Below are 12,632 nucleotides of genomic sequence, written 5' to 3' on the forward strand. Positions count from 1 at the left end.
GAAGTCATCAAGCGCTCCGTCTGCATTGAAGGTGCCCATAGGGCCCTTGCCCATGCTAAGGTGCACTGGGGCAAGCTGGATGCTGAGAAGCTTATGAAGGACGGGCCACCGCCGGGGAAAGAGCATCGCAAGCCCAAGAATTATTATAAGGATGTTCTGAAGGGTGCCTGCCTTGTGGCGGATGAATGTTCTAGGGATGTAATTTTTGAGTGAAACTTGCTCGTTTTGTCCTGTGCGCTGAAAACTTGTTCATATGCGCTAAGCAATGCTGTTTGGAATTTAAAATATTACCTTCTGTGCGGCTGTTTATCAATTCTGAGAGCGTCGGCTTCTACCCCCGTGCCGCTAGTGCTGGGGTGTTCGGGGATAAACCTGAGCGCTCTTTTTCCCATGTTTGGGTCCTTCGAGGGAGGCGCTCAGCCCAACGAACGAGGCAATCGGACTATAATGCGTGAACACTCTCACTTAGCCATAGAATTCTATAATTTTAAATTTCAGCGAAGCCCCTGGTATTCGGAAGACCGAGTTCGGGGCGCTATCCACGCCTTGGCCGGACAGAGCCGGCTCCTCGCTCTAAGCGGCATAAGTCGTTAGGGACTCGAAAAACCTCTCGAACAGCGACCATCTCTCGCTTCATCATGACAGTCAGTTTTAGCTTTCTCCACTGAGGTGCTCGACCTAGCTCAACTGGGGCACAATCACAGTGGTTCTCCTAGTGCTACCTTAGCCGATATAGCGGAACGTAAGGCACCAAAACATAGGAGTCGGGCAAACCCAACTATTGACCCAAGACATGATTCGAAGCCGATGCATATAATGTTATAAGTTCGGGGTGCCACACTTGTTAAAGTGTTCGGACTTCTCACACCATATTGAGGGGTACTAAAGCCCCTGGCGTATTTAGGCTGTACCAAAGTGTACGGGTGTAATATGTCGTTAAGGAACATATATAAATAAAAAAAAGAGTAATGCGAAAATAGACAAAAGCTACGCACTATTTATTAAAGAGGGCTGCGATCAAAGCAGAACGATACAAATAATGCGATAAGCAAAAGGTTGGACTATGTAACATGTCCGTTCCAGGGGCAAGCTGTGGAATAGTATGCGAAACAGGTATACTGCTCGTGATAGAGACCACCTGGGAGTTCCGTAATGTGGCGTGGCTTGTCTGCTTCCCTGGTTCTTGCATCGTTTGTGCGGCAATTGAACTGCCGAATAGGCCTTCCGAAGAGTGGAGTCCTGAAAGTAAGAGAAAATTAAAAAATCGGCAGCCCCTGGTGCGGTTTAAGCCGTGTTTCGGGCATGCCGTGATGGTGCCCCTCCCCCTGTACCCATGGTATTTCTAGAGCATAGTTATGTACGCGAAGTACTAGTGTCGCATTTTTGCGAGGGCTGGGGTTGGGGCCGCATTGCTACGCCTGCTCCAATCGTGCCAGGCGGTCTTGTTGTAGGTTACTCCGGGTGCGCTTGATGGTGTCCGGTCGTTTAATGGCCGGACTGGAGAACTGCCTGGAGAGGCTGCTTTGTACTTCCGCTACAAGGGCCGCCGTGTGTTCCTCCGTTCGGAGGGAGCGTTCGGTGTTTCCATTGACCGTAATTACTTCTCGAGGGCCTGGCATCTTGAGCTTAAGGCATGCATAGTGCGGTACCGCATTGAACTTGGCGAATGCGGTTCGCCCGAGCAGTGCGTGATAGCCACTGCGGAATGGGACTATGTCGAAGATTAACTCCATGCTTCGAAAATTATCCGGAGATCCGAATACCACTTCAAGTGTGACTGAGCCTGTACAGTTGGCCTCTACACCTGGTATTACGCCTTTAAAGGTTGTTTTGGTGGGCTTAATCCGCGAGGGATCTATGCCCATTTTCCGCACTGTATCCTGGTAAAGCAGGTTCAGGCTACTGCCGCCGTCCATAAGGACTCTAGTGAGATGAAATCCGTCAATAATTGGGTCTAGAACCAATGCGGCGAATCCGCCATGACGGATGCTAGTGGGATGGTCCCTTCGATCAAAGGTGATCGGGCAGGAGGACCATGGGTTGAACTTTGGGGCGACTGGTTCTACCGTGTATACGTCCCTTAACGCGCGCTTCCGCTCCCTTTTGGGGACGTGGGTTGCGTATATCATGTTCACCGTCCGCACTTGTGGAGGAAAACCCTTCTGTCCACTGTTGTTCGGCGGCCGGGGCTCCTCGTCGTCATCGCTATGCAGCCCCTTGTCTTCATTTTCGGCGTTTAACTTGCCTGCCTGCTTGAACACCCAACAATCCCTATTGGTGTGATTGGCCGGCTTTTCGGGGGTGCCATGTATCTGGCACAAGCGGTCGAGTATTCGGTCCAAACTGGACGGGCCCCTAGTATTCCTTTTGAATGGCTTTTTCCGCTGACCGGATTTAGAGCCTCTAAATCCGGCATTAATTGTCGTATCCTCAGCATTGTCACCGTTAATGCGGCGCTTCTACTTGTTGCGACGCGACCTGCCATTACTGTCCCTGGTATCCGAATTACCAGGGTTCTTGGTCATATTGTTGCTACGAGCAAGCCAGCTGTCTTCTCCCACGCAAAAGCGGGTCATGAGTGTCGTGAGTGCTGCCATAGACTTCAGCTTTTCCTGTCCAAGGTGCCGGGCAAGCCACTCGTCACGAATATTGTGCTTGAAGGCTGCTAGGGCCTCAGCGTCCGGACAGTCAACTATTTGATTTTTCTTTGTTAGGAACTGTGTCCAGAATTTCCTGGCCGATTCCTCTGGCTGCTGAATTACGTGACCTAGGTCATCGGCGTCTGGGGGTCGCACATAAGTGCCCTGGAAATTGTCGAGGAATGCGGCTTCCAGGTCCTCCCAACAACTGATTGATCCTGTTGGCAAGCTGTTAAGCCAATGCCGAGCTGGTCCTTTAAGCTTGAGTGGGAGGTATTTGATGGCGTGGAAATCATCGTCGCGGGCCATGTGGATATGAAGGAGACAATCCTCGATCCATACCGCAGGATCTGTTGTGCCATCATATGATTCGATATTTACGGGTTTGAAACCCTCGGGGATTTGATGATCCATTATTTCGTCTATGAAGCATAGTGGGTGTGCGGCGCCTCTGTACTGGGCTATATCACGACGTAGCTCCAATGAGCTTTGTCTACTGTGTTCGGCCCTGCCGAATTTGTGGCCGGCGTGACGGTTACCGTCTCGAGCCGTGGGGCGCCCACGCGATCCGTAGATCGATCTTGTTTGCCTTGCCTTGTCCTCCAACATATCTCGTAAGTCCGGCGCGTATTCCCGTGCCTTGGTACGGGGTGCGGCTTGAGTGGAGGGCCGAGAGGCCTCTCTGTCGCGGCCACGAGGTGGCCGGTCGGCCGCATCAAGTGCTTCCTCCTCTAATCGGGGTAGCAACCTGCGCTTTGGGTAGCTCTTGGAGGGGCGTTCGAGTTTATGCTCTTCGGCCGCGAGGACTTTAGTCCATCTGTCGACTAGCAAATCTTGATCAGCTTTGAGCTGTTGCTGTTTTTTCTTGAGGCTTCTTGTCGTGGCCATAAGCCTGCGTTGAAAACGCTCTTGCTCGACGGGATCCTCTGGCACGACAAATTCGTCGTCGTCGAGGCTTGCCTCGTCTTCGGAGGGAGGCATATAATTATCATCCTCGACCTCTCTGTCTGCCGCTCTCTCATGAGGGTTGGTTTCTCCATCCTCTTGTGCTAAATCTTGCTGGAAGGGATTTTCTTTGGCACTTTCTGGAGTATTATTATCTCCCGTGCTGGAATCACCGTATTTGTTTTGGCGGGATTTTGAGCGGCGCCGCTAACGCCGGTGCTTAGGTTGTTTCTTGGAGGGGTCATCCTCCGCTATTCCATCGCCATCTCCTTATTTTGGGGTGTCCACCATGTATATGTCATATGACGAGGTGGCTTTCCAGGGCCTGATAGGCGCTGGTTCTTCATCGTCTCCTTCATCGGTGTCCATACCGTCGATGTCTTCGGAGTCGAAGTTGAGCATGTCGGTTAAGTCATCGACAGTGGCTACAAAGTGGGTGGTGGGTGGACTTTGAATTTCTTCATCGTCCGAATCCCAACCTTGCTGACCGTAGTCCGGCCAGGGCTCTCCTGATAAAGAGAGAGACTTCAGTGTCTTCAGAATATCGCCGAAAGGCGAGTGCTGAAATATGTCCGCGGCAGTAAACTCCAAAATCGGCACCCAGTCAGATTCGATCGGTAGGGGCGCGGAGGGTTTGGAGTCCGGAGAGGAGTTCGGCTCCTTGGAGTCACGAGTCTCGCAGAGTGCGGGGTTGGTGTTCGGCTCGATCGCCAGTGGGATCGCAGCCCCCAAGGCGGCGTCCAACCACCCATCCTCGATCGCGCAGTTGGCTCCGAATTAAGGGTCGAAGCCGATGCGGGTGCGGCCTCCAGGGCGCTGTTCAGCGGCAGAGTGAGATCATGCTCGTCGTGACAGTGCGGCGCACTCGGCAGTGGCTCGAATCCGTCGAAGATCAAGTCCCCGCGGATGTCAGCCGTGTAGTTTAAACTTCCAAATCTGACCTGACGGCCAGGGGCATAGCTTTCGATCTGCTCCAGATGCCCAAGTGAATTGGCCAGCAGTGCGAAGCCGCTGAAGACGAAGATCTGTCTGGGGAGGAAGGTCTCACCCTGGACTGCATCGCCATTGATGATCGTAGGAGCCATCGAGCCTGGCGGCGACGACACAGAGGAACTCTCAATGAAAGCACCAACGTCGGTGTCAAAACCGGTGGATCTCGGGTAGGGGGTCCCGAACTGTGCGTCTAGGCCGGATGGTAATAGGAGGCAAAGGACATAAAGTTTTACCCAGGTTTGGGCCCTCTCGATGGAGGTAAACCCCTATGTCCTGCTTGATTAATATTGATGATATGGGTAGTACAAGAGTAGATCTACCACGACATCGGAGAGGCTAAACCCTAGAAGCTAGCCTATGGTATGATTGTTCTTGTGTATGTCGTCCTATGGACTAAAACCCTCCGGTTTATATAGACACCAGAGAGGGTTAGGGTTACACAAAGTCGGTTACAATGGTAGGAGATCTGCATATCCGTATCGCCAAGCTTGCCTTCCACGCCAAGGAAAGTCCCTTCCGGACACGGGACGAAGTCTTCAATCTTGTATCTTCATAGTCCAGGAGTCCGGCTGAAGGTATAGTCCGGCCATCCGGACACCCCCTAATCCAGGACTCCCTCGCAATGGATCAGTGATGGAGAATTATGCCGGATGCGGTTCATCATGTAACAGTCATAACCTAGGGTGACACAGAACTAGCTCCAATTCATCGATGTAATGTAGGCATGTATTTCGAATATAGTCATATGTGCTTATGGGAAAGAACTTGCATGACATCTTTTGTCCTACCCACCCGTGGTAGCGGGGTCCTAATGGAAACTAAGGGATATTAAGGCCTCCTTATAATAGAGTACCGGAACAAAGCATTAGCACATAGTGAATACATGAACTCCTCAAACTATGGTCATCACCGGTAAGTATCCCGATTATTGTCACTTCGGGGTTAACGGATCATAACACATAATAGGTGACTATAGACTTGCAAGATAGGATCAAGAACTCTCATATATCGATGAAAACATAATAGGTTCAGATCTGAAATCATGGCACTCGGGCCCTAGTGACAAGCATTAAGCATAACAAAGTCATAGCAACATCAATCTCATAACATAGTGGATACTAGGGATCAAACCCTAACAAAACTAACTCGATTACATGATAAATCTCATCCAACCCATCACCGTCCAGCAAGCCTATGATGGAATTACTCACGCACGGCGGTGAGCATCATGAAATTGGTGACGGAGGATGGTTGATGATGATGATGGCGACGGATTCCCCTCTCCGGAGCCCCGAACGGACTCCAGATCAGCCCTCCCGAGAGGTTTTAGGGCTTGGCAGCGGCTCCATGTCGTAAAACGCGATGAATTCTTCTATCTGATTTTTTTTCTCCCCGAAAGCAAATATATAGAGTTGGAGTTGAGGTCGGAGGAGCTCCAGCGGGGCCACGAGGTAGGGGGCGCGCCCCCCACCCTTGTGGATAGGTGGTGGGCCCCCTGGTCTTCATCTTTTGAAACAGTTTTTTATATTTTTTGAATAGATGTTTCGTGAAGTTTCAGGTCAATCCGATAACTTTTGTTTACGCACATAAATAACACCATAGCAATTCTGCTGAAAACAGCGTCAGTCCGGGTTAGTTCCATTCAAATCATGCAAGTTAGAGTCCAAAACAAGGGCAAAAGTGTTTGGAAAAGTAGATACGACGGAGACGTATCAACTCCCCCAAGCTTAAACCTTTGCTTGTCCTCAAGCAATTCAGTTGACAAACTGAAAGTGATAAAGAAAAACTTTTACAAACTTTGTTTGCTCTTGTTGTTGTAAATATGTAAAGCCAGCATTCAAGTTTCCAGCAAAGATTATGAACTAACCATATTCACAATCACGCTTAGGCCTCAAGTTTACTCATATCAATGGCATAATCAACTAGCGAGCAATAATAATAAATCTCGGATGACAACACTTTATCAAAACAATCATAATATGATATAACAAGATGGTATCTCGCTAGCCCTTTCTGAGACCGCAAAACATAAATGCAGAGCACCTTTAAAGATCAAGGACTGACTAGACATTGTAATTCATGGTAAAAGAGATCCAGTCAAGTCATAATCAATGTAAACTAACAATAATGAATGCAAATGATAGCGGTGCTCTCCAACTGGTGCTTTTTAATAAGAGGATGATGACTCAACATAAAAAGTAAATAGATAGGCCCTTCACAGAGGGAAGCAGAGATTTGTAGAGGTGCCAGAGCTCGGTTTTGAAATAGAGGTGAATAATATTTTGAGTGGTATACTTTCATTCTCAACATAACAACCAAGAGATGGCGATATCTTCCATGCTACACACATTATAGGAGGTTTCCAAACAGAATGGTAAAGTTTATACTCCCCCTCCACCAACAAGCATCAATCCATGGCTTGCTCAAAACAACGAGTGCCTCCAACTAACAACAGTCCCAGTGGGAGTTTTGTTAGCAATTATTTTGATTTAGTTTGCATAAAGCATGGGACTGGGCATCCCGGTGACCAGCCACTTTCTCGTGAGTGAGGAGCGGAGTCCACTCCTCTTGAGAATAACCCGCCTAACATGGAAGATATGGACAACCCTAGTTGATACATGAGCTATTCGAGCATACAAAATAGGATATTTATTTGAAGGTTTAGAGTTTGGCACATACAAATTTACTTGGAACGGCAGGTAGATACCGTATATAGGTAGGTATGGTGGACTCATATGGAATAACTTTGGGTTTATGGAGTTGGATGCACAAGGAGTATTCCCGCTTAGTACAGGTGAAGGCTAGCAAAAGACTGGGAAGCGACCAGCTAGAGAGCGACAACAGTCATGGACATGCATATTAAAATTAATCAACACCGAATGCAAGCATGAGTAGGATATAATCCACCATGAACATAAATATCGTGAAGGTTATGTTGATTTTGTTTCAACTACATGCGTGAACATGCGCCAAGTCAAGTCACTTAAATCATTCAGAGGAGGATACCATCCTATCATACCACATCACAACCATTTTAATAGCATGTTGGCGCGCAAGGTAAGCCATTATAAGCTCCCAGCTAATCAAGCATGGCACAAGAAACTATGATCTCTAGTTGTCACTGCAAACCTGTTTATTCATAATAGGCTGAATCAGGAACGATGAACTAATCATATTTACAAAAACAAAAGAGGTCGAGTTCATACTAGCTTTTCTCATCTCAGTCAGTCCATCATATACCATCATAATTGCCTTTCACTTGCACGACCGAATGATGTGAATAATAATAATAGTGCGCGTGCATTGGACTAAGCTGGAATCTGTAAGCATTCAATAAACAGGAGAAGACAAGGCAATATGGGCTCTTTTGTCAGATCAACAATTATGCATATAAGAGCCACTTCGACAATTTAATTATGGTCTTCTCCTATCGACCCCCAAAGAAAAGAAAAGAAATAAAACTATTTACACGGGAAAGCTCCCAACAAGCAAAAGAAGAGCAGGAAATATTTTTGGGTTTTCTTTTTAATTACTACTACAAGCATGGAAAGTAAACTAATTAAAAGCTACAACTAATTTTTTTGGTTTTTCTTAAGGTTTATTAAACACACAAGAAGAAAGCATAAAAAGGAAATAAACTAGCATGGATGATACAATGAAAAAGTATGAGCACCGACATCTAGCAATGAGTGTGTGAACATAAATGTAATGTCGGTGAGAAATACGTACTCCCCCAAGCTTAGGCTTTTGGCCTAAGTTGGTCTATGGCCACGGCTGGCCTGGCGGATATCCATAATAGTAGTTGGGGTCGTACTGTGATGAAGAAGACTCTGATTGCCACTGGTTGGAAATCATCTCCGGATCTCACTGGTAATTAGACTGTCGCGGAGGATCAACTGGTGGTTCCGACTCTGGTTCTGTGGCTGGTGCAGGGTTCCGGTAGGCGTGAATGTCCTCTGGCGAGACGAGGTACTGGCCTGCATATAAATCAAACAAGGAAGGAGCAGGCAAGGTAATAGTCTCCGGATGATGTTTATCAAAGAACAATTTGTATTTAAGCTCCCCTTCCCTGTTCTTTATAATGAAATCATGTGCTACCATACTCTTATAATCTAAATAAACACGAGGCAGCAATTTTTCTTCCTTCTCATAATGCCTAATAGGTATGTTAAAATGTGTAGCTAGGCCTGAAGCATAGATACCACCAAAGATGGGGCCCTTTGTATGGTTCAGACTCAACCGTTTAGCAATAATACCGCCTGTCGTGGAATTGTCACGGCAGATGTCCTTAGTGTCAGGACTTAGTCGCGAGGCCAACGCATCTATGTGGTAGCTTGAGAGGGGTTGAGCGGGACAAGAGACGCGATGTTTTACCCAGGTTCGGCCCCTCACGGTGGAGGTAAAAGCCTACATCCTGCTTCATTGATATTGACGATGATGATCACGGTTACAAGAGTGATCTATCTCGAGAGCTATCGTCTAAACCTAACTTGTCCAACTTATGGAACTTGTCAATCTTGTCCCTTTTGGGGAGCCATGTCCCTCCTTATATATGTTGGAGGGGCGGGTTACATGTAGAGTCCTATTAGGATTAGGACTAATATATCTCTAATACAAACCGGATACAAGTCCAGGTCTTAACTCCTTGTAAGATAAATGTTCCTCATGCCTTTCCTCTTAAACCGGCTCACCATTAACATAAACCGGCATGCTGGGCCTAGGGCCTTGTCATCCATCTGGAACACGCGCTGGGTCACCAATGAGTCTTCAGGCTCGTGAATCGTCATACCAGTGAACCGCCAGACACGTAAGTCACCAATCCTCTGGCGGATTACCAATGAAACGCCTAGTCCGGCCGGGTTATACTTCCGGCCAGTTTACGCCGCGGGGTATATCCCCGACATTAGCCCCCAAGTTTAGCTTGGATTTATCCATGGTAAACTTATACTGCAAAATAAACACAAGAAGAAAGTTGTGCTCCGGGTTAAGAATTCTTGTAAACCGGCATCTGATGATCCTTAAGTCCTTGTCATTTCCTCCTTCTAGAAAATCCGGGTTAACAAGCCAGCTTCATACTCAATTTGTTGACATTGGTTTCTCACAGAGAAATATTGTAAAGAATAATCCACTTGAGTCGGCTTCCAAAGCGCCGGTTTAAGAAATATGGGCCTTGAAGTACTTATCTGATATTCAGCCGGTTTGAAGATGTAAAACTTGCCGGTTTAATATCACCAAAATGGCCGGTTTATAAATATTGATGGCACCGGGTCATAATTGTTGTCGACACCGGGTCATGTAATTGATCTTCCTGATTTGCCTAAAACTGATAAAATGAAGATGTTCCTCCTTTATATTCATAATACATGTAGCCCCCAAGTCTTAAGAGGAGAACATAGTGATAACTTAAGACTTGCTCCAATAAGTGTTTCAACCTTGAAGAAATCTGGTTTGTTCATCTCAATTATATAAACTGAATACTCCATATATGAAGCCCCCAAGTGCCGGGTTGTCATGCTTGCAGCAACCTGGGACTTGTAATTGCTTATAAAAACTTCAATCAGTGTAGCCCCCAAGGGCCGGTTCAGTAAGATAATATTGAGCTGGGACTTTATATATACTTCATTGAAAATAACATCACATGATGTAACTCCCATCATGGGGCTTGAACCCACGTCCACAAGGTTAAGAGCTTTGTGCTTTACCAACTAAGGAGTGGACCCTTCAATATAATGGATAAAAACTTGTGTACCTTGAATTGTTGACAGGAGCAATTGGTAGCCCCCAAGGGCCGGCTCATTACAATGTGATGAGTCGGGTCTTCAATAACATGAGCAAAAAATGATTTTGCATTAGCCCCCAAGTGTCGAGTCGTAAGCCTGCAGCGACTCGGGACTATTCCTTCAATAAATCATATCCATTGATAATATAATAGCCATTGCACTAACGCGACTTTGAAAACCTTAATCATAATACTGGTTACTGATAACCATAATAAAATCCAGCCATGTTGGCTATTTAAGATAACATAATCCGGTGAAAACCTTATTCATTCAATACCATAATGAAAATTCAGCCAAACTTGGCTATTTGAATAATATAACCCAATGATTTATGAGTGCATGATTCCAATGGCGCAATCCAAATATATATATACTGGCGACTTATAGTCCAAAGCCAGGCCGGTTTAACAAACCTGTTTCTGCATACAACAAGTTTAAAGTGTCCTGGCAGTTTACCGCCGGACGGGTCATAATGCCCAACATATAACCCGGGTTTATAACCAAGGCTGCACTAAAGAATAATCAAATATGAAATATATCATACCTGTGACATTGAATCACATTGTTGGTTTTACCAACTTTTTGTAGTAAGGGTGATAACCCAAATCTCGAGTGCTGATAACTCCTTCCATATTGTGCCGTTTTATGATAAAACCGTGTTGGGTTGTGATAAACACTGTATTACTCCATAAGAGGATGTTAACAACAAGGATCAAACCGGGCAAATAGTCTCCGGATTGACGTGAACTGTGTTCCGTCAATTGATTGGTTGAAAACTTTGTCGGTTTAAAAAACGCAATAAAAAGAAAAAAGTATCTTGCAAAGAAAAGTGCGAAGCAAAAGCAAAGACAAAAACGTTTGCAAAAAAGGTTTGTTTGAGCTGATCAAATGGTGTTACCATGGCCGAACACGACCAAGCTCCCGTTAGGTGTAACTATGGTTCTAGTCAGCCAGGTCCCCAAATGAAACTGTGGCATTTATGCCGACCAAGTGGCATGGCAATGGTTCGGGTTCGACCAAGCCCCCAAGTGATTATGTCGCCTTAGACCGATCAAGAGGCATGACTGGTTCAGACGTGACCAAGTCCCCAAGTGATCTGGTGGCTCTCGCCTATCAAGAGGTATGGTATTGGTTCGGACATGACCAAACCTCCAAGTGATATAACATGGTGCTTTTAAAAAGCAAACTCAAGGGGTAAACCAGAGGCCGCTTTAGAACAACTTCGTGTAACCACACATGATGTAAAAGAACAGAGACCCCGCTTTATGAAGCAGAAGCCCCCATGTGATCAATAATATATTAGGCCAATAAGGCGGGATACCCATGTTTGAACCGCGCATCGTGGCAGCAGGTCCTCTTCGGCAATTTTTAACTTTTTGCAAGAGATAAATTCTTCTTGAACCGGGATCTTGAACTGGATATTGAGAGCTTCAAAGCTTTGTGGGAGACATCTTTCCCTTAAACCGGATTTTAAACCGGAATCTTCATTTTCAGCCGGAAAATTTTCTGACGACCTTTAAACTCGAGTTTGCGAGAAGTTAATTCCTTTTTGAACCGGACATTGTTAAACCCGATTTGAGTGCTCCAGAGCTTTGTGGGAGAACAGATTTCCTTTGAACCGGATTTTAAACCGGAATCCTTTCTGATGACCCGGATCTTCTTCATTGAGCCGGGATTTTGTAACTGTCATATACTTTCTAAGCCGGAAATTTTCTGACGGCCTTTAAATTTTCATCAATATAATAGTAGCCTCCGGGACTGGGTTATCTTTCCCTCCATTGTCCTGGGTTTCTTAAACCGGCTGAAACTGGCAAGATTTGCTAAGTCATGTCATCGTAGCCCCCGAGTCTCAAAGGTGACTCGAGGAGTTGGCTTGAGGCTCTCCATATTTGACCGTGATATAAACCGGCATAACTTGTATATCATTGGCGCTGATAGCATGATGTGAATCCACAGAAGGTTGAGGTGACTGCGGCGGGTTATAAATGATCCCATATGAGCCGTGTCAGCAACTCGGCCAATGGTTCCTTCCAACTGGCGATTTGAAGTTTAACCAAAACTGCAGTGGCGGTGACTTTGTGCGCCTGCCCGTTGAACCACCCAGTGCAGACGGCGGTTGATAGTATATGATAATTTCCCTCCATTTTGTTGAAAGAAAAACTAGGCTACCCAAGCTATGACTTGTTCATACTCAATAAATAGCTCATGCAGACAGGTGCGGCCGGGTATGTTGATGTAGACCAGGCCGTGAGAGACGGATGACAAGGACAACCGC

This window comes from Triticum dicoccoides, chromosome 7A (genome assembly GCF_002162155.2).
Source record: "Triticum dicoccoides isolate Atlit2015 ecotype Zavitan chromosome 7A, WEW_v2.0, whole genome shotgun sequence".
In the NCBI taxonomy this organism is placed as follows: Eukaryota; Viridiplantae; Streptophyta; class Magnoliopsida; order Poales; family Poaceae; genus Triticum; species Triticum dicoccoides.